This window comes from Aethalodelphis obliquidens, unplaced genomic scaffold, assembly GCF_003676395.1.
Source record: "Aethalodelphis obliquidens isolate GAN/ISIS:26980383/991018 unplaced genomic scaffold, ASM367639v1 scaffold5, whole genome shotgun sequence".
NCBI lineage: Eukaryota > Metazoa > Chordata > Mammalia > Artiodactyla > Delphinidae > Aethalodelphis > Aethalodelphis obliquidens.
Window position 1 is genome coordinate 51,320,918 of NW_020837949.1, and position 25,647 is coordinate 51,346,564.

The 25,647-nt window shown below is 39.8% G+C and overlaps 1 pseudogene; it reads left to right on the forward strand.

The window, feature by feature from the left end:
* The first annotated feature begins 22,498 nt into the window (after positions 1 to 22,498).
* LOC113618578 (cAMP-regulated phosphoprotein 19 pseudogene) lies at positions 22,499 to 22,881 on the forward strand (annotated as a pseudogene).
* The last annotated feature ends 2,766 nt before the right edge of the window (positions 22,882 to 25,647 follow it).

A 25,647-nucleotide genomic window follows, 5' to 3' on the forward strand; every position in this document is an offset into this window, starting at 1 on the left:
TACCTCTGCTCAAACGACGTTGCCTCTCAGAATTTGATCAAATTTCCTTACCGTGGCTGACAGGGTCCTACACAAAATGACACTCACTACCTCTCTGACCTCGTCTACTACTCTTAAACCACTTCCCTCACTCCATTCCAGCCCAAGTGGTTACTCTTTGATTATTTCAGGCATGCCTCTGCCTAAAGACCTTTGGCACTTGATGTTCCCTTTGCCTGGATTTCTCTTCCCCCCCAGATTACCTACATGGTCACCTTTTCAATTCTTCACTCAAACAACTTATTCTCAGTTAATATTCTTTACAATTTCTGTCTATTCCTCAGCCCTCCCTTTACCCCTTCCCACCCTATTTTTCTCCATTCCACACTTACCATCTTATATAGTGTATATTTTCTGTATTTGTCTATTGTATATCTGTCCCCTCTAGAATATTAGCTCCACACAGGCAGGAGTTTTTGTCTGGTTTAGCCACTAATGTATCCTAGTGCCTAGCTCAGTGCCTGACACATAGTAGGCACTTGAATGAGCGAATGAACAAGGTACTCGGAGCCCAGCTGAAACTGAAAACCTTAAATTTACAGCTCATGTTTTTCATTGGTTTATAGAGGCAGGGGATTGTGGAATTGATGGACGTTTTGCTGAACAAGCATGTTGGAAACAGGAGTATATGAAAATTGTGGTTATTAGTGATAAAATGGTTCATGGGATTACCATGGAAACCAGTCTTGGTAAGAGGAAAAAATGAAACTCCAAAAGGAGCAGATGGACTGGGTAAAGATGGAGTATTTTAGAGTATCGTAGAGCTCTGTGAGGTTGAGCATTAGATTAAGGACTTAGACAGATAGGTGGCTGTGGTCACAGAGAGGGATTCAGAGTTCAAATATTATTGATTTTGACAAGGTCCAATGTGCCCATATGTGAGTGACTGAGATGGAACAGAAAAGTTCACTAGAGACGAGTAAATGAGGCTGGGGTGGGAGGAGGAGGAGTGGAGGGAGGGACTTATATAGGTTCCTGGAAGAAGTCGGAGTAAAGTCAAAAATTATCATGCTAGCTATATGACTTGGCTATTAACATCTGTGCCTGTTTGCCTGTCTAGAAAATAAGGGAAATATTAGTACCCACCCAGAGAGTTATTTTGAAGCTTAAATTAGGTAATATTTGTAAAGCCATTAGAAGCTGCCCAGGACATAATAAGTTTTAATACTAATAAGGCACAGGATTCCAAAGTCTTCATGAATTCAAGAGTATGAGCCAGTCAGGCAGCTCCAGACATGACAGTGATTTCAGGAGAGGGCAGGGTCTTCAAAGGAACAGGCAAGCATGCCACCAAGAAAGGGCAGGTAATACAAACAGCTGGACAGGCCGGGGGCAGTGCATATGAATGTGCTGGGTGAGCAGTGGGGACTGTGGTGAGCTAAAAGTGGTTCCCTCAGCTCACCTTGAACCAGCTGTTGCCCTGCAGGAATATAAGTCCTATGTCATAAAAACTCTTGGTTTTTCAAAGGAAAGCTAGAAATTCCCATTTTTATGTGAATTCTCCCAGTTATGAAGAATTGGCTAAAATTGATAAAATATCGTATGGTCCAAAATATCAGGAAACCAACTTTGACCCAGTGGCCATCAGTCTGAACTCCCTGCTTTATAGGAAGGTGAAAAATGATGGATTGGAAGAAGAATGTCATTCAATCCTTCCTGCCCCATGACCTATGGGGTACAGGAGACGAAAGAGTGTCTTTGTAGGTGGGAGGTGGTTTCAGTTAAGGTCACAAAAGAGGAGGAAATTTTCAAGACAGGGGCTAAAGAGACAGAAAGTCAAGGACAAGAGCATGGGAGAGGGAAGGTCATCAGGGCCTTTCATTTTAGGTGGCAACTAAGCATGACAAAGATGAGAGGGATAGAGAGATTTAGCACCTTAAGTTCCAAATGTACCCTGGCACCAAGTCCAGGCAGGTGATGGGAGACTGAACCTCCTGATGTACTAATTCCTGAGGAAGCCATCTCCCATGTTACAACTTCCCTCAGTGACATCTTTAATTTCCCTCCAAGAGCTTCTTCCTTCCATTTTCCTAATATACATCATTCCCTCTATTCCAAAAATCACTTTTTATATGATGTATTAATCTAACTTAAAGTAATCACATGCATCTCTTTGGGCCATTTCTTCTCTCCCGCCCCACAGGCCCTTCTCTCTCCTCTCACCACATGGACCTTCCCTAATTATAGTCTTCATCTCTTTCTTTTTCTCTTGGAAAATCAGTTGTTCTCAGGTCATAACTGTTGCTTCTTGCCTATAACTCCCAACACTGTACCATACTGAACTCAAATTCTATATTTCTAACTGCCCCCTTCTAGATGGGAAATTTTTCTAGCAGTCCATAAGCCTCCTGAGGAAAGGAACAGTAACTTATTCATTAATATCATACTCCAGCACCTAATCTATTGCTTGCTAGATGGTAGGGACTTAATAAATATTGTTTTAATAAATGAATGCCTCAAATGTACCTCCATTTTATATTCAATATGTCCAACAGTTAATGATTTTTTAAATTTATTTTTTTAATTCTTTTTCAAATTCTTTTCCCATTGATGTTACTATAGAATATTGAGCAGAGTTCCCTGCAACAGTTAATGATTTTTAAAATATATTTGTAGATACACATAAGTATGTTCATGTGTGTGTGTGCAAACCAAAATATAAATAACCATTATGTGTTAGAATCATATTAATTTCTCAATTTTTTCTTTTTGATTTTCTGCAGTACTTGAATCTTTATAATCAGTATATATTGCTTTCAGAATCTAGTCAGGAGCTATTTTCATTTTTTTAAGAGAAGAAATACTAAATTTATTATCTTCAGACCAACGTTACCTCCACTCTGCCTTACCTGGGGTTTAAACCTTGGCATTATCTTCAAGGCCTACTTCTCCTACACAACCACATTCTATCAGTTACAAAGTCCAGTAGGTTCTTCCTTCACAATTTCCCTCACACTTACTCTCTTGCTTCCCATTTGGTCTGCCCCCAATTTTTTCTGGACTGCCAACACCTCACACCTGGCCTCACTGCCAGGTTAGGCTATGTTCTGCTGGGACATAAACAATACACAATCCTAGTGGCATATAAAAGCAAAGGTTTGTTTCACTCTCATGTTACACGTCCATTACGGGTTGGTTGAGAATTCTGCTCCATGTCACCTACTCCAGGACCCAAAGTTGTTGGAGCAGCCAGTATCTGGAACACTAGTCATGGGAGCAGAGGGAAAGAGAGCTCAGGAGGCTCTCGAGCTGGCAGGCAACAACTCTCACCTGGAGGTGACACACATCTGCTCACAACAAGTTGGCCAGAATTATTCACATGTCCTCCCCAACTACCAGGATGCCAGAAAGTGGAAGCCTGCCGCGTGCCTAGAGGGGAGAGAACTGGAAATATTTGGCAAACAGAACTAATATCTACCACATGTGTTGAAAAAGCCTCCAGACTGACTCTCTTGCCTCAAAACTATCCTGTTTACCCGGCCACCTGGATCATTGGATTTAGAGTCATAAAAATGGGGCTCCAGCCTTAACCTATCATTTATTAGTTGAATAACCAGTCATTTAATTTCCTCATATTTAATTTTTTAATAGTTCTCCTTAGCTAGATTCCTGAGAATATATGAAACATTAGTTGGGAACTCTTACACATATTTATAGTGATAAGTTGAATTAACCTAATGCAACATTAATTCAGTAGCTGGCTTATGGAGCTGGCCACTTGTATGATTTCACTTATTATGATGCCTAAGGTGTGTCTGTGAGGGAGGTGGGAGAAGGAGTGTCTCCAGTGAGGCCTCCTCAGGGCCATAAAGCACCTCCTGAGCTCTGATGTGCAGGACTGCCATTGGGTGCCCTGCTTCATGCCTTTCTTAGAACTTAGAACCACCCCCTTTAGTCAACTTAGTGTCCCCTGCCTCTTTACTATGAAACCCTCAGATCACAAGGCCTGAATACCTTGTGGGAATGAAAGGAATTATTTCTGTTCACTGCAATAACCATCTTTCTTTTCTCCTTCATTGTGTTCTCTTGCTCTCTCCTCTAGCTTATAACATTTCCTTTGCTACCTAGAGAAGTGCTCTCTTCCCAAAGGCATCTGACCTCCCTTCCCCTGCTATGGAATATCCCTGTGTTATCTCCCACCACAACCCATGGCAATGCCTCATGCTGACAATCCAGGGTACAATACGGCATGCTGCTTACCCTTGTCTCTAAACTCTGCTCATGCTACTCACCACTCCATAAATACCATCCCACATCTTCTTTTACTTTACGAGCCCCATTTCCTCTATACTCTTCCCTGCTACCACCATCCATGCTTGAAGGCTGATTCTTCTACACTTAATGCTTACATTTTGGTATTTGTGGCTTCCTTTCAAATTTCTTCATATGACTCTATTTTGCATCTCCAAAACATTTCACTAGTGATTTCTAAAACATTCCATTCGTGTGGGTTTCTTTGATCGCCCCAGATGCAGAGACTGATTGAAGAGACCCAAGCCTAGGCTCAGAAGAGAAACAATTTCCTTCAGCCCCTGAGTAGAACAGCACAACTATTCAGGGACCATTCTGCTCACCCCACAGGGGAGGGCACTTTAAGCATCACATGTGATCCCGAAACTTAATCCAACAGCGACATCGGGTGAATCACCTTGAAAATACAAAGGCAAGTTCAGTTGCTTCATGGGGTGTCAAGGCCTTTAGGCTACCACCAGCAATTCTCAAAGGTTAGGACCCACAGCGGCTGCTCCCCAGTTTTCAAAGTTAAGCTCAGGCACCCAGCTGTAGAGTCCAGGCATGGCGTGAAGATACAGATTCCTGAAGGATGCCCTTAAGAGCAGCCAGCTGTGCGTGAAAAAAGCAAGAAGAAACATATGCATCTTTGTCGAAACTTGTTCTAGAGGAACACAACATCCATAACTGGGAGCACTACAGAGACAGACAGATCATGCCTGGGGCTCAAGTCCCTAATGCAATCGGCTCACCTGGAGGGGCCACAACTAGTTGTTAAGACTCCTAAATCTGATGACACGTCAGCAAAGAGATAGATGCCCAGAATGCAGCGACTGCTGGAGGGTTTGCAGACACACAGGCTGAACAGATGGAGCATGGTGGAGGCGTGTTGGGGCCTCAGAGACACACGAGCATCATGACCCCACAGAAAAGAAGCATTTTACGTCAACTGCAGAGCTATCACATCCTCACGAAACCCATTATTTTGAGCGGAAAGCGTGTCTCAGATTATGGACTTTTCTTTCTCCTTCCTACCTAATTTTCACTCACCATCTGTATGATCTCTTGGGTCAAACAAACAAGAGAATTCCTGGATCATCTGTGTCTGTGTAGTAGGTTGACGGGCTCATTAGGGCACTAACCCACACAGACACACCCTCTCCAGCCGCCGCCAACTTCTCTCAAGGGGGAAAATCTAAAAATGATATTACCTTGAAACTGATTTGTAGCAAACATGTTTCCTCCATGTTTCTTTGCGTTCAGGGTCATACTGGTAGTTTAAATGTTATTGAGTTATAATTGGTAAAAGGTAGTTTATTTTAGAAATCTACCCATTTAGGGAAACTACACATACTGTCATCTTTTTACCCATAGCTTTTTTTTTTTTTTTGGTGATTTTCCTTGAGTTTTTAAAATCTTTTATTGCCTCACCAAAAACAAACAACAATAACAATAACAAAGACACAATCGCTGTTGTGGCTAAGCAACTCTTAAAGAGTATAAGAATTTGTACTGATGTGACAGAAATCACTCTGCACAAAAAGTATTGTAAATTGTGGATGGTGGCTTGTGGACGCTGTGACTCACTAAGGAGGAGTAATCAGTTAGAGAACGGTGGTGGGGAAAACATTGAAAAGGAATAAGTCTCTACTTTCTGTTTTTATTTTCTAGTTAACTAATACAAGAGTTCCTTTAAAAAAATGTTTAAAAGAGAAACATAAAGAGTTTTTCTATTAATCCATCATTCATGTTCTTTGATTCCTCTTAATCTCTGCCTCTGTCTTCACATGGCCTTCCCCCCTCTGGTTCCCTGTGTCTTCTCCTTTTCTGTCTCTTATACAGATACTCTGTCATTGGATTTAGGGCCCACCTTAAATCTAGGATGATTTTACCTTGAAATCCTTAATTACATCTGCAAAGCTGATGGAATCGATTTAGTATTGATGAACTCTTTTAGTCTGTGCTTGTCTGAGTCTTTTTATCTCTCCTTCAGTTCTGAATGATATTCTTCCTGGGTAGAGTATCTTAGGCTGTAGGTTTTTCCCATTCAGCACTTTAAATATATCATGGCACCCCCTTCTGGCCTGCAAAGTTTCTGCAGAAAAATCAGATGATAGGCTTGTAGTTCCCCTGTATGTGACTCTGTTTTTCTCCTGGTGCCTTTAGAATTCTCTCTTTCTCTTTAACTTTTGCCATTTTAATTGTGATATGTCTTGGTGTGGGCCTGTTTGGATTCATCTCGTTTGGGACCTTCTATGCTTCCTGTACCTGGATGTATGTTCCCTTCTTCAGGGTTGGGAAGTCTTCAGCCATATTTTTATCAGAAACATACCTGACCTTCTCTCTCTCCTCTCCTTCTGGGATACCTAGTGCAAGCGTTATACTTCATGTTATCCCAAAGATCCCTTAAACTGCTCTCATTTTTTATTTGTTTTTCTTTTTGCTGTTATGATTGGGTGATTTCCATTATTCTATCTTCCAGATCATATTATGTATTCCGCTGTATCACTTAGTCTGCTATTCATTCCTTGTAGTGTGCTTTTCATTTCATTTATTGTATTCTTCAGTTCTGACTGGCTCTTTTGTATATTTTCTAGCTCCTTGTTAAAATTCTTGCTGTGTTCATCTATTTTTTTCCCTAATTCAATTAGCCTTCTTATTACTAATGCTTTGAAATCTTTATCTGGTAAACTATTTATTTCTGTTTTATTATTTTTTCAAGGATTTTCTCTTGCTCTTTCAATTGAGGCCAGTTCCTCTGTCTTTTCATTTTACTTAACTTTCTCTGTCCCCCTGATGCTCAGGGCTTCAGCCCCATCAACCTGGCATCCAGTCTCATCCCCAGTAGACCACTGAGCAGAGGGGAAGCTATCTTTAAGTGTGTGCTATCCCCTCCCCAGTGCTGGTACCCTTGCCCCAGAGGGGAACAGCACTGGAGCAAGAGGGGTCCATGTGGGCTCTTGCCCATGATAGGGTGAGGGCTGGCAGGGGGAGTGCTGACCATAGACAGGGGGATTGCCTCCAGTGCACTACCTATACAAGTGCCAGCAATGGCAGCCCCACTGTGTCTGAGTCTCCTTTGTCCTTCACAGCTGATCACTCCCTCCAGCCTCCACTGCCCCTGCCCTGTTGTGGAGCCACTCTGCAGGGCAAGAGGGCTCACATGGGCTCTCAGTGTATATGAGGTACAGGCTGTGGCAGTTCAGCTGCCGTTAGAGATCAGGACTGCCTCTGAAGCACCACCCACACAGGCGTCAGAAACGGCTGTCCCCGCCATGCTCAGATGCCACCCCGTGTCCAAGTCACCTCTGTGTCCCATGGACAAGCTACCTCCCCAGTCGTGGCAGCCCTGTTCCAGTGAAGAGCTGCAAGGTGAAGGAAGCGGGGCAGGTGTGTTTGCTTGGCTCGGCCTGGGGCATGCACTGGGGAATGGAGCAGTCCTCAATCTGCCCTCTCTGCCCTGCCTCAGGAACAAGTCAAGGGAGCTTACGCGCCGCTTACAGAGTCCAGGCTTCCCACAGACTCTCCAACCAGCCAAGGGGGCTCGTCTTCCCTGTGTCAGATCCCAGGCCTAGGGCATCCAATATGTGGCTTGAACCACTCACTCCTCAGGAAGGATTTCCTCCCACGTAATCTCCCTTTTCCTCTGAGTCCCATCCCAGGGGGCCTACAGTTTCTCCAGTGGGAAAAAGAGATCCCAAGGTAAACCAACCAGCTACCCCAGTACTGCGGGATGCTTCCCAGGAGGCCCACTGGGGTTTTGCCTCATGGGTATCACTAGAGAAATCTGTGAGCTTGACCACTGGGGATCAGATAAAAATGGAGAAGAGGAGTGAGGCTTATAGCAACCAACACTCAGATCTTGGCAGACCATGTTCCTGCCTGTAGCAGTGCCCAAGCAGGGATCCCAGCCAACAGTTCTGCTCATCTGCAGAGCTGAGCTGGTGACCTCATCTGGTAAGAGAGAGCTCAGCTGGCAGGTCCACCTGATTTTGGCCCCCAGTCAACAAGTTGTACCAACCACAGAGCTCATTTTTTGGCCCCACCTGGTCAGGGAAGCAAACTTACAGCCCCACACAACTGTGAGTATAGCCTCCAGTCCTGCTATGAACCCTTTCCAGAGAACTACAGCCCTGCTTGGGCAGGGAGCTAAGCCAGCAGCCCTGCCTAACTTTTAAGTATAGCCTCCAGCACCACAAAATCAGGGAACCTTAACAGTGATCTTCGGCAGACTTGGAGTCCACCAATTGTACCAACCAGTCACAGAACCCAGCATATAGCCCTGCCTGACTGCTGCACAGCCTGTGACCACAACCAGGCAGGGAGTCCAATCTGCCCAATAACAGAGCATAATCTGCAGCTTTACCTAACAAGGAACCCAGATAGTGATGCCAGACAACAATGGAACACAGTCTCCAGCCCTCCTAGCTCAGGCCCTTCCAACAAGAGAGCCCAGACAGTGACCTTACCCAACAGTGGAACAGAGAGCAGCCTAACTGATTGCAAAGCTCAGCCCGCAGCCCTACCAACTTCAGGGCACAATCTGCAGCCCTGCTTGGTCTGCCTGATCACATATCACAGCCCCAGAGTCTCTCCAACTGGGAAGCCGTGCTTTCAGCCTCACCTGAACATGGGTCAAGCCAATGGCACCATCTGGTCAGGGAGCACAGCCTGAAACTCCACCTTACCAGGAGAGATTACAGAGCGCAGCCCGTAGCCCTGTCCAATTACAGACTCCAACCAGTGGCACCATCCTACCAGGTAACACAGCCTATGACCTCACCCAACCAGAGGTGATTGCAAAGGCCGGCTATTGGTCCCACTTAACTGCAGAGCACACCCAGAAGCCCCATCCAGTCAGGGAGCCCACCCAGCAGCCCCACTTGCACATGGAGCCCAGAGAGCAAGCCCACCCAACCACAGAGTTCAGTAAGCAGCACCACCCCTGTCATCAGAGTATGGGCAGTAGTCTTGCCCAGAGAACCTGACAGTAGCTGACCCATCCAATAACCCAAGCTGAGCCGACTGATGAAAGTCTTTCTCTGCTGAAGCAAACCTGCAAAGTCTGGAAGAGGAGACTGCTAACTCAAGTGCAAAGATACCAGTGCAAGGAATAAACCATCACAAATAATGAGCTAAACATTATACCACCAAAGGAAACTAATAAATTTCTAATAATTGACCCTAAAGAAATGGAGATCTATGAGCTGTCTGACAATGAATTCAAAATAATCCTCTTAAAGAAGTTCAATAAACTGCAAGAACACACAGACAGACAACTGGAATTAGGAGAATAAGGAATGAACAAAATGAGTTCAACAAAGAAAAAGAAACCACTAAAAACAACAACAACAGAAATCCTAGAGCTGAAGAATACAGTGACTAAGCTGAAGCATTCAACAGAGAGTTTCAATAGCAGACTTGACCAAGGGGAAGAAAGAATCAATGAGCTAGAAGATAGGTCATTTGAAATTATCCAGTCAGAGGATCAAAAAGAAAAAAGGACGAAAAAGAGTGAAAAAAGCCTATGGGACTTATGGGACACTACCAAAAGAAAAAATACACACTTTAAAGGAATCCCAGCAGGAGAAAAGAAAGAGAAAGGGACAGAAAGTATTTAAGGCAATAACTTCCCAAATATAGGAAGAGAAAGAGACATGCAGATTCATAGGCCCATAGGTTGAACCTGAAAAGGGCTACACCAAGACACATTATAATTAAATTATCAAAAGTCAAAGACAAAGAGAGAATTTTGAAAGCAACAAGAAAAAGGCAATTCATCACATTCGACAGGATGCCCCACCCCATAAGACTATGGACAGATTTCTCAACAGAAACGTTGCAGCCCAGAAGAAAGTGGAATGATATATTCAAAATATTGATAGAAAAAAATGGTCAACCAAGAACATTATACCTGGCCAAGTAGTTTTCAGAAATGAAGGAGAGAAAAAGATTGTCCCAAACTAACAAAAGCCAAAGGAGTTCATCACCACCAGACTTGTCTTAAAAGAAATGCTAAAAGATGTTTTTCAAACAGAAATAAAAGATGCTAATTAACATTGTAAAAACATATGAATGTGTAAAACTCACTGGTAATGGTAAATATATAGTCAAAGTCAGACTCCCTAATATTGTAATGTTGGTGCATAATTCACTTACAACTCTTATTTAAAAGTTAAAACAAATGTATTAAAAATAACCATCGTGGGCTTCCCTGGTGGCGCAGTGGTTGAGAGTCCACTGCCGATGCAGGGGACACGGGTTTGTGCCCGGTCCGGGAAGATCCCACATGCTGTGGAGCGGCTGGGCCCGTGAGCCATGGCCGCTGAGCCTGCGCATCCGGAGCCTGTGCTCCGCAATGGGAGAGGCCACAACAGTGAGAGGCCCACGTAACACAAAAAAATAAATAAATAAAATTAAATTAAAAAAATAACCATAGCTACAATAATTTGTTATTGGATACACAATATAAAAAATATGAAAATTGTAACATCAATAACAAAAAATGATAACTTCTGCATTCTATGGAAGTTAAGCTGTTCTCAGCATAAAATAGGATGTTATAAATATAAGACTTTTATGGTAATCAAAAAGGAAAAACCTGTAGTAGATACATAAAAGATTATGATAAAGGAGTCAAAGAATACCATCACAGAAAGTCATCAACTCAAAAAGGAAGACAGCAAGAGAGGAAGCAAGGAAAAAGGGATCTACAAAACAGAAAACAAAAAATGGCAATAGTAATTCCTTATCTATCAATAATTAACGTTTTATGTAAATGGATCAAATTCTCCATTCCAAACACAGAGAATGGCTAAATGCATAAAAAAAAAGAAGGTCCAGTAATATGCTTCCTACAAGAGACTCATGTTAGCTTTAAGAACACACATGGACTAAGAGTGAAGGGATGGAGAAAGATATTCAAGCAAACGGTAATGAAAAGAAAGCAGTGGTACCAATACTTATATCATACAAAGCAGACTTTAAGCTAAAAATGGTCAAAGGAAATGGAGAAGGTCATTATATAATGATAAAGGGGTCAATCCAGCAAGAACATATAACAATTGTAAATATTTATGCTCCCAAGATCAGAGTACATAAATATATAAAGCAAATACTAACAGAACTAAAAGGAGAAATAAACAGCAATAGAGTAATAGTTGGGGACTTTAATACCCCATTCTAAACAATGGAAAACTCATTCAGACAGAGAATCATTAAGGAAACAGTAGATGTGAACAACACTATAGAGGAAATGGACCTAACAGACACATACAGAATATTCCGTCCAACAGCAGTAGAATACACATTCTTAAGTGCCCATGGAACATTTTCTAGGATAAGTCATAGGTTAGGCCACAAAAAAAGTCTCAACAAATTTAAGAGGACAGAAATTATATCAAAGTACCATTTCTGACCACAATGGTATGAAACTAGAAATCAATAAGGAACAAAGCTGTAAAAATCACAAATACATGGAAGTTAAACAACACATTTCTGAACAACCAATGGAGCAAAGAAGAAATCAAAAGGAAAAATTTAACTATCTATGGCAAACGAAAATGGGAACACAATATACTAAAACTTGTGGGATGCAGCCAAGGTTATGGCTATAAATGCATAGATCAAGAAAAAAGAAAGGCCTCAAATAAAAAACCTAACCTTACACTTCAGGAAACTAGAAAAAGAAGAACAAACTAAGCCCAATGTTAGCAGGAGGGAAGAAATAATAAAGATTAGAACAGAAATAAATGAAATAGAGAATAGGAAAAAAAACAGAAAAGATGCACAAACTAAGAGCTGGTTCTTTGAAACGGTAAATAAAATTGACAAACCAGTAGCAAGACAATCCAAGAAAAAAAGAGAAAGGACCCAAATAAATAAAATTGTAATTGAAAGAGGAAACATTACAACTAATACTGCAGAAATACAAAGAATCATAAAAGATTACTGAGAAAAATTATATGCCAACAAATCAGACAAACCAGAAGAAATGGATAAATTCCTAGAAACCAACAACCTACCAAGATGAGTTTCATGAAGAAATAAAAAACCCGAACAGACAAATAATGAGTAATGAAATTGAATCAGTAATCAAAAATGTCTCAACACAGAAAAGCCCGCACCAGACGGTTCCACTGGTGAACACTACCAAACATTTAAAGAATTAATGCTAATCCTTCTCAAACTCTCCCAAGAAACAGAAGAGGAGGGAATACTTCCAAACTCATTTTACAAGACCAGCATTACCTTGCTATCAAAGCCAGATAAGGACAATACAAGAAAAGAAAACTGCAGGCCAATATCCCTGATGAATAGATGTAAAAATTCTCAACAAAACATTAGCAAATCAAATTCAATAGAACATTAACAGGATCATAACCATAATCAATTTACCCCTGGGATGCAAGGGTAGTTCAACATAGGCAAATCAATATATAAAACACCACATTAAAAGAATGAAAAATATAAAGCATATGATCATCTCAGTAGATGTAGAAAACTTTTCCTCTAAGATCAGGAACAAGACAAGTGTGCCCACCTCACCACTCCTATTCAACATGGTACTATAAATACTATCCAGAGAAATCAAGCAAGAAAAATTAAATAAATAAAAGGTATCCAAATTGAAAAGGAAGAAGTAAACTTTCTCTGTTTCCAGATGACATGATCTTATAGATAGAAAATCCTAAAGACTCCACTGAAAAACTATGAGAATTAATCAATGAATTCATTAAAATTTCAGGGTAAAAAATCAACATACAGAAACCATTTGCATTTCTATACACTAACAACAAAACATCTAAGAAAAGAAAGAAATGATTCCATTTATAATAGTATGAGAAACAATAATATACTTAGCAATAAATTTAACCAAGGTGGTGAAAGATCTGTACACTGAAAATTATAAGACATTGACTAAAGAACTGAAGAAGACACAAATAAATGGGAAGATATCCGTGTTCATGCATTGGACAATTAAATTTAACAATATTAATTCTGTTAAAATGTCTATACTACCCAAAGCAATCTATAGTTCAGTGCAATCCCTATCAAGATTCAAATGGCATTTTTCACAAAGGCAGAAAAAACAATCTTAAAATTATTTAGAATCAACTGAAGACCCTGAATAGCAAAAGCAATCCTGAGAAAGAAGTAAAAAGCTGGAGACATCATGCTTCCTGGTTTTAGACTATATTACAAAGCTATAGTAAGCAAAACAGTATGGTACTGGCATAAAAAACAGCGCAGTGGTTGAGAGTCCGCCTGCCGATGCAGGGGACACAGGTTCGTGCCCCGGTCCGGGAAGATCCCACATGCCGCGGAGCGGCTAGGCCCGTGAGCCATGGCCACTGAGCCTGTGCGTCTGGAGCCTGTGCTCCACAACGGGAGAGGCCATAACAGTGAGAGGCCCACGTACCGCAAAAAAAAAAAAAACAAAAAAAACCCCACATAGACTAATGGAACTAAATCAAGAGCCCAGAAATAAACCTATGCTTATACAGTCAACTAATACTCAAAAAGGGAGCCAAGAATACACAACTAGGAAAAGACAGTCTCATTAATAAATGCTGCTGGGAAAACATTTTGCACTTATTCACATGCAAAATAATGAAACTGGACACCTATATCACACCACTCAAAAAAATTAACTTGAAATAGATTAAAGACTTAAATGTATGACCTGAAACCATAAAACTTACAGAAGAAAACATAGGAAAAAAAGCCCTTTGGCAGTGAATTTTTGGACATGACACCAAAAGCACAAGCAATAAAAGCAAAAATAAACAAGTGGAATTACATCAAACTAAAAACCTTCTGCACAGCAAAAGTAATGATCAACATAACGAAAAGGCAACCTACAGAATGGGAGAAAATATTTGCAAACCACATATCTGATAAGGGTTTAACACCCAAAATATATAAAGAACTCATATAAATCAATATCAAATAAAAAAATAATCTTATTTAAAAATAGACAAAAGATCTGAATAGACATGTTTCCAAAGAAGATACTCAAATGGCCAACAGGTACACGAAAAGGTTGTCAACATCACTACATCACTAATCATCAAGGAAATGTAAATCAAAACCACAATGAGATATCGTTTCACACTCATTAGAATGACTATCATCAAAAAAAAAAAAAAGAGATAACAAGACCTGGTAAGGTTGTGAAGAAAAGGGAACCTTTGTACACTGTTGGTGGGAATGTAAACTGGTATGGCCACTATGATAAACAGTATGGATGTTCCATAAAAAAAATTTTTTTTTATACATTTGTTTATTGGCTGCTTTGGGTCTTTTTTTGTGTGTGTGTGGTACGCAGGCCTCTCACTGTTGTGGCCTCTCCCGTTGCAGAGCACAGGCTCTGGATGCACAGGCTCAGCGGCCATGGCTCACAGGCCTAGCCGCTCTGTGGCATATGAGATCTTCCTGTACCGGGGCACGAACCCATGTCCCCTGCATCAGCAAGCAGACTCTCAACCACTGCACCACCAGGGAAGCCCTGCTTTGGGTCTTTGTTGCTGCACGCGGGCTTTCTCTAGTTGCGGCTAGCGGAGGCTACTCTTTGTTGTGGTGTGTGGGCTTCTCATTATGGTGGCTTCTCTTGTTGCAGAGCACAGGCATGCAGGCTTCAGTAGTTGTGGCACATGGGCTTCAGTAGTTGTGGTTCATGAGCTCTACAGTGCAGGCTCAGTAGTTGTCGTGCATGGGCTTAGCTGTTCCGTGACATGTGGGATCTTCCTGGACCAGGGATCGAACCCATGTCCCCTGCATTGGCAGGCGGATTCTTAACCACTGCACCACCAGGGAAGCCCCACCATAAAATTTTTTTAATGGAATTACTATATAATCCAGCAGGTCCACATCTGGGTATACAGTCAGAGAATATGAAGTCCCTATCTTGAAAGGATATCTGCATTCCCATGTTCATTTCAGCATTTTTTACAATAGCCAAGACATGGAAAAAAACCTAGGTGTCTTGATGAATGGATAAAGAAAATGTGGCATGCACACACACACAAACACACACTCAATGGAATATTACTCAGCCATAAAAAAGAAGAAAATCCTGCCATTTGCAACAATACAGATGAAACTTGAAGGCATTATGCTAAGTGAAATAAGTCAGAGAAAGATAAGTACTGTATGATTTCACTTATATGTAGAATCTTAAAAAATATCAAACTCATTGAAACAGAGAGCAGGTTGGTAGTTGTCAATGGCAGGGGGCAGTTTGAGGGGTGTGATTAGGGGAAATGGGTGAAAGTGGTCAAAGGGTACAAACTTCCAGTTATAAAATAAATAAGTTTTGGGGCTGTAATATACAGCATTTGGGGCTATAGTTAACAATACTGTTTTATGTATTTGAAAGTTTCTAAGAGAGTAGGTCTTAAAAGTTCTCACATAAAAAAATTATGAGGGGCTTCCCTGGTGGCGCAGTGGTTGAGAGTCCGCCTGCCGATGCAGGGGACACGGGTTCGTGCCCCAGTCCGGGAGGATCCCACATGCCGCGGAGCGGCTAGGCCCGTGAGCCATGGCCACTGGGCCTAAGCGTCCGGAGCCTGCGCTCCGCAACGGGAGAGGCCACAACAGTGAGAGGCCCGCGTACCGCAGGAAAAAAAAAAAAAAAATTATGAGGTGATAGATGTGTTAATTAACCTTGTTATGATAATCATTTCATAGTATGTACCTATATCAAATCATTATGTTGAACGCCTTAAACTTACACAATGTTATAGGCTAATAATATCTCAATAAAGCTGGAAAACAATAATCTATGAGTCAGATTCCATAGGCTGTATAACTTTTTGTAGCTCTTCTTACTTCCTATGATACATGGCAGATTTGCTGATAACGAGCTGCATGACTTCTGCTAACTGGATGATTTCTTGATGCTAGTTACTTCTTCAGTCCTCTGTGAGGTCCTTACTGACATAAAATTTCTTCAGTACATTTTGCAAGCAGTTGCCTCCCTTCGGAACACTTAAGGACTCAGTTGCTTATAAGTACATCCAAGTCAGGGCAGTTGAGTTGTAGTGTCCCTGAAAATTGCTAGCAAACTCAGCTTAACTTCAATTTCTGGGAAGAAACAAGAACAAATCATCCAACATCTGATTGGCAGGCACCTAGAAGACCCATTCCCAGAGTGATTGTTCCAACCATATTCTAGCGCCTCATTATAGATGTCCTAATGACATTTGAGATAAAGTATGAGTAGAATGTGTCACCCCTGAATCTACCTTTCTGCAAATTAGAGGTTGTATTACAAGTCACCGACCTCTGTAGGAAAGAATGACGATTAATGAGGCCCTTGTGTTAAGTTGGTCTCAAAGTTTGAAATGATAGCAAAGGGGAAGCGAAAATAGTTCAATAGATTCTTGTCACATACAAAAGAAAACCCTTTTTAGAATTCCTCCGTAAGTCTAGGGTTCTGAACCAGTTAAACACTAAAGTACATTAGAGTCTGAAATTAAGCAATTATCTAAATGTCCCACAGCCATTTCATCTTGATCAATAGTAACATTGTCCTCAGTGTGTATTGTTTTGTACTATTTTTCATTTCTGATCATATTTGCCTGAGACCTCTTTATTTTATTACATAGTGCTGAATTCCATGGTTCTGCACTCTATCTAACAACTCCCTTGCTAACATCTTAGCTCCTTTTTCCATTTACTAAACTCACCTGGGGTAGATTCTAGGTGGGTTAACCCAATAACCCACTTACTTCACCCCTGCGCCAAAGTTGCACCTGGTGACTGAACTTGGAATAACCACCGATTTCAAATGGGCACCCTATACTCCCAGATAGCCCACTACACTTTCCTAGTAAATTCATGTTCTCAGTCACTGACAGGATTATTTCACATCTGTTCTCCTTCCTCAGATCATCAAACCCCTTCCCCATCTCATCTATGACATCATTTCATAGAAAAACAGATTAGACCAAATCTACCTCATCTTGCAACCCCAAATTTCATCAACTCACCTACATTTATTTTTATTGTAAATTATACATATTTTATGTAAAATATGCATAACACAAATTTTACCATTTTAACCATTTTTAAGTGTAAAGTTCAGTGGCATTAAGTACATTCACATTGTTGTGCAACCATCACCACTGTCCATCTGCAGAACCTTTTTCATCTGCATATATTTTTTAAAAGGAAATAATAATAGCTAACTTTTATTGATTACTTGTTATTTGCCAAGCACTGCTCCTAACAGTTTATATACACGAACTCACTTAATCCTCACAACCCCTACCCCATGAGGTAAGTATCACCTTCTCCATTTTAGAGCTAGAATTAAGGCACAGAAAAGTTGAGTAATAGCCCAAGCGCATAAAGCAAATACTTGTTACAGTCACATATTCTAACTTTCCTCCTGTAACAATGGATAAACTGTCTACGCTCTCATCTAAGTTAATCACTACCTCTATCCTGGATCCCATCACTTCTCACCTCCCCAGGGACTTCACTCCAGCCACTGTCTTCTTTCTCTTTCACATCATCTGTTTCTCCTTCTCTACTGCATCTTTCCTGTTGACATACAAACATGCCTCCTGGTGCCCAATTTTAACAACAAAAGAAAAATCCTCCCTTGACTCTACATCCTCCTCCAGCTATTGCCCTGATTTTCTGCTAATTTTCACTGTAAAAATCCTTGAAAAAGCTGTCTGTACTTGTTGTCTTCATTTCTTCTCATCCCATTCTTTCCTCAACCCACTTTGATGTTGGTTTTCTGCACTAACATAATACATAATTAGTGATTTCTTTTACATTTTTCAAAAACATTCCTAAATCTATATTTATCTAGATATCAAAGATCAAGAATCAAACAACTTTCTGTTTTCTACTATAGAAGGCAAAAAATTGAGTCCTTTTGCTTTCTCTGTGTCCTTTGCAACTTCCAGGTCTTCGTTAATTAATCTGGGGTTTTAAACCCCATCATCGTTCTTTTTAACATAATCTTTTATGAATTTTTTAAATCATTACATTCAACCTTGCAACCATATTTATACCAGTTATAACACCTATTTCTGCATATTTTATGTTTCAGTGCTCTCTATACATCTTCTTTTCTGTTAGCACTCCTCACAATTTAATACGGATTCATCTCTCATTGAATTAACAGACGCACACAAATATGTATTTTCGGGAAGAAAACCTACGTAGTAAATTTTCTAAAAATCTTAAAGATACGTAAATGTCATTGTATTGCTTTCACACACAAATTTCGATGGGCTTAGAATTTTTGTGTCACAATCTTCTTTTTCCTAACAAATTCTGTAGAAGAGCTGATCTCAACACTGGCTATGTAATCCTGCTTCAGATTTGATCAGTCTAGGATGAGTATTACTCATCTGTGATTTTTATAAAGCTCCAAAGGAATGTTAATGAGAAGATGGTGTTCAGAAGCACTGTCATAGGCATTTTTATGGTGTTCTGGACAGCCAAAAAGTCTGAGAACAACCTGAAATTGTTTCCTTCTTAGGTAACTTGTTTTAACTTGTTTTACCTTGTCTTGCATGCCTAGATTTAAATCTAAACTCTACTGTATTGCAGCTGTATGATGTGGATGAGGTTATGTAAATTCTCAGAGCCCCAACCTCATCATCTCGTTGCTGAATAAAGGTATATTTATGTCTTATACCACTCTTGTAGAGAATGATAAGGTTTAGTTTGCACATAGTAAATGATGCATAATTTTTTTGCTCACCCTTGAAATTCATAAGTTTCACCAGGATATCCATTAATGGATCTCTCAATTCATATCCAATCATGGATCTCTTAATCTCTTAATCCCACCTGAAATGCAAGAAATTTCTCAACCTTCAGATTCAGATCTGGTTTTTTGTTTGTTTAAATAAGGAGTTTTCTTCTACTACATTACAAATTAATTCTATCTTAATTAATCATTCATTCTCCTCTAACAGTATCTATTAGTCATGGGCTAGATTTTTGTGGTCACTCTCCCATATCTTTTATCTTCTCTCATCATTTTCAACTTTTTATCATGTATTCTGAGAGTGCCTTCTCAATTTTATGCTCTACCTCAGCAGTTTTCAGCGCTCTAGAGAAACTTCAGTGGAAGTTCTAGAGAACGCCTATAGGATCCACTATTCGGGTCAAGGATGAAAGTGTAGTAGATGGAGCTCTGGGACCCTATCTGCACTTCAACCAGAAACTCAGTCATAACCTTTACATGGCGAGAACCTTTATATGCTTTCATTAAAGAAAGAGATTGACAACTTTTTTAAAGCATTTAAAACCACCATATTCATTACTTATTCAATTTTCTCTACTGGTGAATTTGGTCTTTTCTGCCTTCAATATGGATTTTAATTTGACTATTCTTTTGTTTCAATAAATCTCTTCCTAAAGACTCTTCTTGTTCATAGAGGTGATTTCCTCTTGCAAATTAATAAAACCCATCAAATTTTACCTTCTAAAATTTTCTTCTGATTTTTATAGTAAATCTAATTTATTTTTCATGTTTTTCTTCTGTGTTTTAAAAAACACAGGAAGCATCTCTTCCTTGGTACTATACAGACTGTTCTCTCCATAGTGTACTTACTATCTCCTCTGGACCTAGAAGAATCGTTCATCAAATATAAAGCCAAGAGCAAACTGATGAGCACAGCTCTGAGCCCAGTTCCTGGTAGATGAGTCAACCAGGATCCTTTACCAAACTGAATAGGGACTGTCCCCATCATTTTCCTAGTCATGAGGGGGAAATGCAGTTCCCAGGAAAACTGAGGCCATCTGTGGACCAGTTCTCATTAATGAGAAAAAGTAATGAAATGAACAGTTATACCTTATTACACTGCCTGAGAGTTCTCAACATGTATCTCTGGAGTTTTACATCTTAAGGATGTGGCAATGTTGCTTTAATATAGGAGTAGCCATGCCAGAAACAGTATGGCTTGAGTTTCTTAATCCAGTACCATCATCAAAAGAAGCAGTAGAAATTCCTCCTGGATAATGGAATATGGCCAGTGCTCATCCTTAATTTTAAGAGCAATTACAGATTAGATTAGGAGCAATTCGAGGGAAGAGACTATGTAGAACATCTGCATCTCTAAAAACTGGCATAGGGCTTTGCACTTGATAGGAGCACAGATTTCCCTGAATTAAATAATTACATTAATTATATTTTCATAGGTGTTTAATGGATATCTGGGGAAGGTCAGGTCATGATAAGTAAAACTGCAATAATTAAAAAAAAAAACCACATTCAGGTAGAAGGGCTAGTGTAAGGTAAGGCAAAGAGGCACAGAGAGAGTGCTTTGAAATACAAGACCATTTGAAACCTTTAGTACTATTTAATGAAATTCTCAGAACTAGAAACAAAAATATGGATGCTTTGGGCTTCCCTGGTGGCACAGTGGTTAAGAATCCGCCTGCCAATGCAAGGGACACAGGTTCGAGCCCTGGTCCGGGAAGATCCCACAGGCCGTGGAGCAACTAAGACCGTGCGCCACAACTACTGAGCCTGCATTTTAGAGCCCACGAGCCACAAGTACTGAGCGCGCCTGCCACAACTACTGAAGCCTGTGTGCTTAGAGCCTGGGCTCCGAAACAAGAGAAGCCACCGCAATGAGAAGCCTGCACACCACAACAAAAAGTAGGCCCCACTCACCGCAACTAAAAAAGAAAGCCCGCATGCAGCAACGAAGACCCAGCGCAGCCAAAAATTAATTAATTTTTTAAAAAAGACAGTAAAAATATGGATGCTCTTGTTATTGTCATTACCACCTTCATTAAGAAATATCCCATCCATAAACCAAATGTCCTTGGCAGTAATTCTTGGCTATCTAATTATTTCCAACGGACAAAAGGCCAGACATATTCAAGGCTGCCCTTACACAAAATCACCAATAATCTGAACTTTCCTGATATAGACTCAATCTATCATAATGAGGCAGGTTTTTACTATGTGTAATGGAATCAAATTTATCTGAATCAAAAGCCATTTTGTATGTCCCTAATGTTCTTTGTAACTTCTGAGTGCTTATGAATTTATGCTTTTAAGATCTATTTACATACTCTTCATTTGTCCGTGCAGGGCAAACAACTGAGAATACTTTTGGGGTTTATTAATGTATCTTAAAATGGTATCTTTCTTGGTTTACTGGTTGAATCCAGCCCCAAGAAGCTTTTCTTATTAGAGTTAGCTCAGGCCAGCTTCTGTTTTGAGACAATATTTAAGGTCTCACAATTTGCAGTTTCTAATCCTCAGTACCACCAATTGGTATATGGAATTCCTCTCCTCAGGTTCCCTCTGAGCCCTCATGTTGGTTCCTATGTCCAATTTTCCCACCCTCTTGAAGGATGTTGGTGAGGGAACTTTTACCATTTTCCTGGGGTGCTTCTCCCTCTCTGATCCCCACAGTCTGAGGACGACTTATCACTGCTCTTGTTCTACTTCCTTCCTACCATGCAGAAGCAGACCAGGCAAAACTCTTCAGCTGCCCCACCTGCAGCTGGGAGGTTGTATTAGTCATGGTCTCCAGAGAAAAAGAACCAATAGACAGATTGATTGCTAAAATATATAATAATATATATTATTACATGATATATAAAGCATGTATCATATAATAATGTATAATAGAGAGAGGTTCATTATAAGGAATTGGCTTACACAGTTATGGAGGCTGATAAGTCCCAAGGTCTGTAGTCAGCAAGCAGAGACTCAGGAGAGTCAACGATGTAAGTTCCAGCCTGAGTCTGAGTTCAAAGGCAGGAAAAGACCTATATCCTAGCTCAAAGCCAAAAGCCAAAAGAAGGAAATCTTTCTTACTCAGTTTTTTATTCTACTTAGGCCTTCAGTGGATTAGATGAGGGCCAAGAACATTAGGGAGGGAGACTGCTTTACTCAGTCTACTGATTCAAATATTAATCTCTTAAAAATACCCTCACAGACACACCCAGAATAATGTCTGACCACATATCTGGGCACCCCATGGTCCAGTCAAGTTGACACATGAAATTAACCATCCCAGAGGTTAAGTTAGTTCAGTTCCGGGGGAGTGTTGTGTAGAGAGTCTTATTTCCATCTCCAGTACAAACCACCTTCCCTAATCCAGTTTTCCTTGCGACCCTAAACTAGAATAATATGGCTGATCCTCCACTTTTATCTTCATGCGAGAACTCTATCTCTAAAGTTAATCAAACCCCATAGTGGAGAAGTGGGCTAAGAGAGAGCAGTATATCCACAGAAGTCCCTGAGGCAGCCTCCACAAAGGAACAGAAGGAAATGGAAGATAAAGTGACTGGTCCAGAGAAAGCTGAAGAAGCAAAATTAAAAGCAAGGTATCTTCCTCTAGGACAAAAGCCTGGAGGTTCAGATTTCTTAAGGAAATGATTGCAGAAAGGGCAAAGATATTTTGATTCTGGGAATTACAACATGGCTAAAGCAAAGATGAAGAACAAGCAACTTCCTACTGCAGTCCCAGATAAGACAAAGGTCACTGTGACCACATTCCCACTCCACAGGTCCATCCTCAACGGAAGCTATCTCTTGCTGCTAGCAAGCTGGCTGGCTGGTTGAAAGAGCTGAACTGCATGAATCTTCTAATTCCCATTATTTCTCCTTAATACGTTCCTTCTCCACTTTTTATTTCCCTTCATTCACTAAGTCATTTGAGAGTGACAGCTTTGCAGGTAGCAGTAGTGTGTGCTGCTATTGTAAAGTAGTATACATGTGTACAGTTTTGGATTAGTTTAACAGTGTACTGATGAAAAGAACATGTTAGAGAAACATAAAGTAATCTACTTGAAAATAACTGTATATAATACCTAACTTCTAGTGTAGGAAAGTCCCAACAAGTAAGTTTTACAATTTTAACTTTTTGGCTTTCTTTAATTCATCTTAATCATAGCTTTGTATTTTACTCTTATTTAATATAACCTCTGTAGTACTGATTTCTTCTGTATTTTCAGATTTTGTAAAACAAAATTTTAAGACCACAAGTCAGAAGAAAGGTCACAAATTTCAAACACAGATAGATGGGGCTCCAAAAGATGTGTATCTCTGTGCTTGAACTTGAATGGCCTTAAGTCTGTTTCAGCTTTAACAACAGAATTTTACTTGGGCAATATTTGCCCATTCTGGTGTAACTTAGGTGACTCTAATGCTTAACAGCTGCCATAGAAGCTAGCATTCTTATTCAGTTCTACAGCGTTTCAATACCTTTTGTTGTTGAAGATGTGACTGAAGTGTGCATGTGCATCAACTGCTGAATTCACTTTTGTGCCATTTTTGTAAACACGATAGTTTTGTACAACTTCTCACAAATGTCTGTATTAATTTCACATATTAAAGAGTAGATGATGTGCCAAGCAGAAGAAGCACAAGAGTTCCTACACAAAATTCCATATGTCATTAGAGCTTTTGTACAGTAAGAGTAGTTTACAGTCTTGTGGTTACAGAATACCAAACTGAAATCTTTGCTCAGTCTGCCATAGACTTAAGCTTTTTCATTCATTACTAATATCCATGACATTCGTGTCACCTTGTACAAATATGATATGTTGTTTAGGCATATCTTTTGTCCTACACAGAACATTTCATTTTGATTTTTATGAAAATTACAATTCATGTAACTTACATAAACTTTTTAAATGTAGAAACTTTTTACTTCCACCATCAACTTGAGGGATGCTAGAATAAAATACTTTGCCTCCTGTGGCCCCTCCCTCCTTTTTTTCCTGATTCTTTGACCCAAACCATGTTGGGCTAAGTTGTTCAGTCTATTCAGAAGCACAGGAGTCTATATCCTTACTCTTGAAATTTGTGCTGCTGAATGCTGCATTTTATAACACACTAATGATATTTTCCTTATAATTTCTCAGTTGTTAATTAACCACTCTTAATCTTATACTATTAATATTTGACAAATTTTTAAGTAAAAGGAACTTTACAATTAAACAAATACTTGAGAAGGCTGGCCCAGGAACCTGTATCAAGATGAGCTGAATTTCAAGTAATTATACTGAGCTAAGTGAATTAGGCTTTTGACAATTAGAGTAATATACATGATAGGTGGAACATATTCATATTAAATATTTAGATATTTTGCATCTATAGATGTCACTTTAATAAAATACAAATTTAATTTTTCTTGTGGTTTATCTGGTTAACAAGAACTTTAATTAACAGACCACTGGGACAAACTTACTGCTCTTTTTTAGGAGCTCTTCCCATACGTTGTTGTGAGGCTGTAGCATGACAATGAGGATCGGCAGAGCCTAAGAAGACAGTATTTATTTTTTTTCTTCGTCTTTGACTTGCAAAGGGCCTCCCCTCTTTTGGATCCAGGCATCTTTTCTGGATCTTGGCTTCACTTGTATATGTGCTTTCCTATGACCCCAAATCATCATAGATGGTGCCTTGAGCATAGCATCTGCACTTAAAGCTGTCTAGCACCCTGAGGAAAACTTGCTGGTTGTCTTCCTGCTTAAACCACCCCAAAAGGCAGAAAACAACAAAATCAGTAATGTGCTAGTTTGTTATTATAAGGATCAGTTATATACAAATAGATTTATAATGGGAGCAGGTAGGTTATTCCACAGTATGTATAATAATTTATAGGATCAATTTAAGAATTTTCAAATATTCCAGAGTAGAATTTCTGTGGTATCTAGTCTTTTTTATGAATATTTGCAAGCTATCACCATTAAATTCACACATCAGAGATGATTAATCTGAAAGAGACCATGTTATTCTTGACCATGGTAGGACTCCTGCTGTGGTTTGCAACAAGTGATGTAATCTCTGCCTGAGTTTTAGTTTATAAAACACAATGCTAATATTTAACCTAGTTGAGGATCTGTAAATACTGAGTAAGGGCCCCAAATAAAATACTGTTTATTGTCTTTTTTATTAAAAAAAACCATAGTGGAGGAAAGTTTCCTTAATTATCAAATCTTCTACACTGTTTGTGGGAATGCAAATTGGCATAGCCATTATGGAGAACAGTCTGGAGGTTCCTTAAAAAACTAAAAATAGAGCTACCATATGATACAGCAATCCCACTCCTGGGCATATACCCAGAGAAAACCATAATTTAAAAAGATACATGTACCCCAGTGTTCACTGCAGCACTGTTTACAACAGCCAGGACATGGAAGCAACCTAAATGCCCACGGACAAAGGAATGGATAAAGAAGATGTGGCACATATATATTATGGAATACTATTCAGCCATAAAAAAGAACGAAAAATGCCATTTGCAGCAACATGGATGGACCTAGAGATTGTCATACTGAGTGAGGTAAGTCAGACAGGGAAGGACAAATATCATACAATATCCCTTGTATGTGGAATCTAAAAAAATGGTACAAATGAACTTATTTACAAAA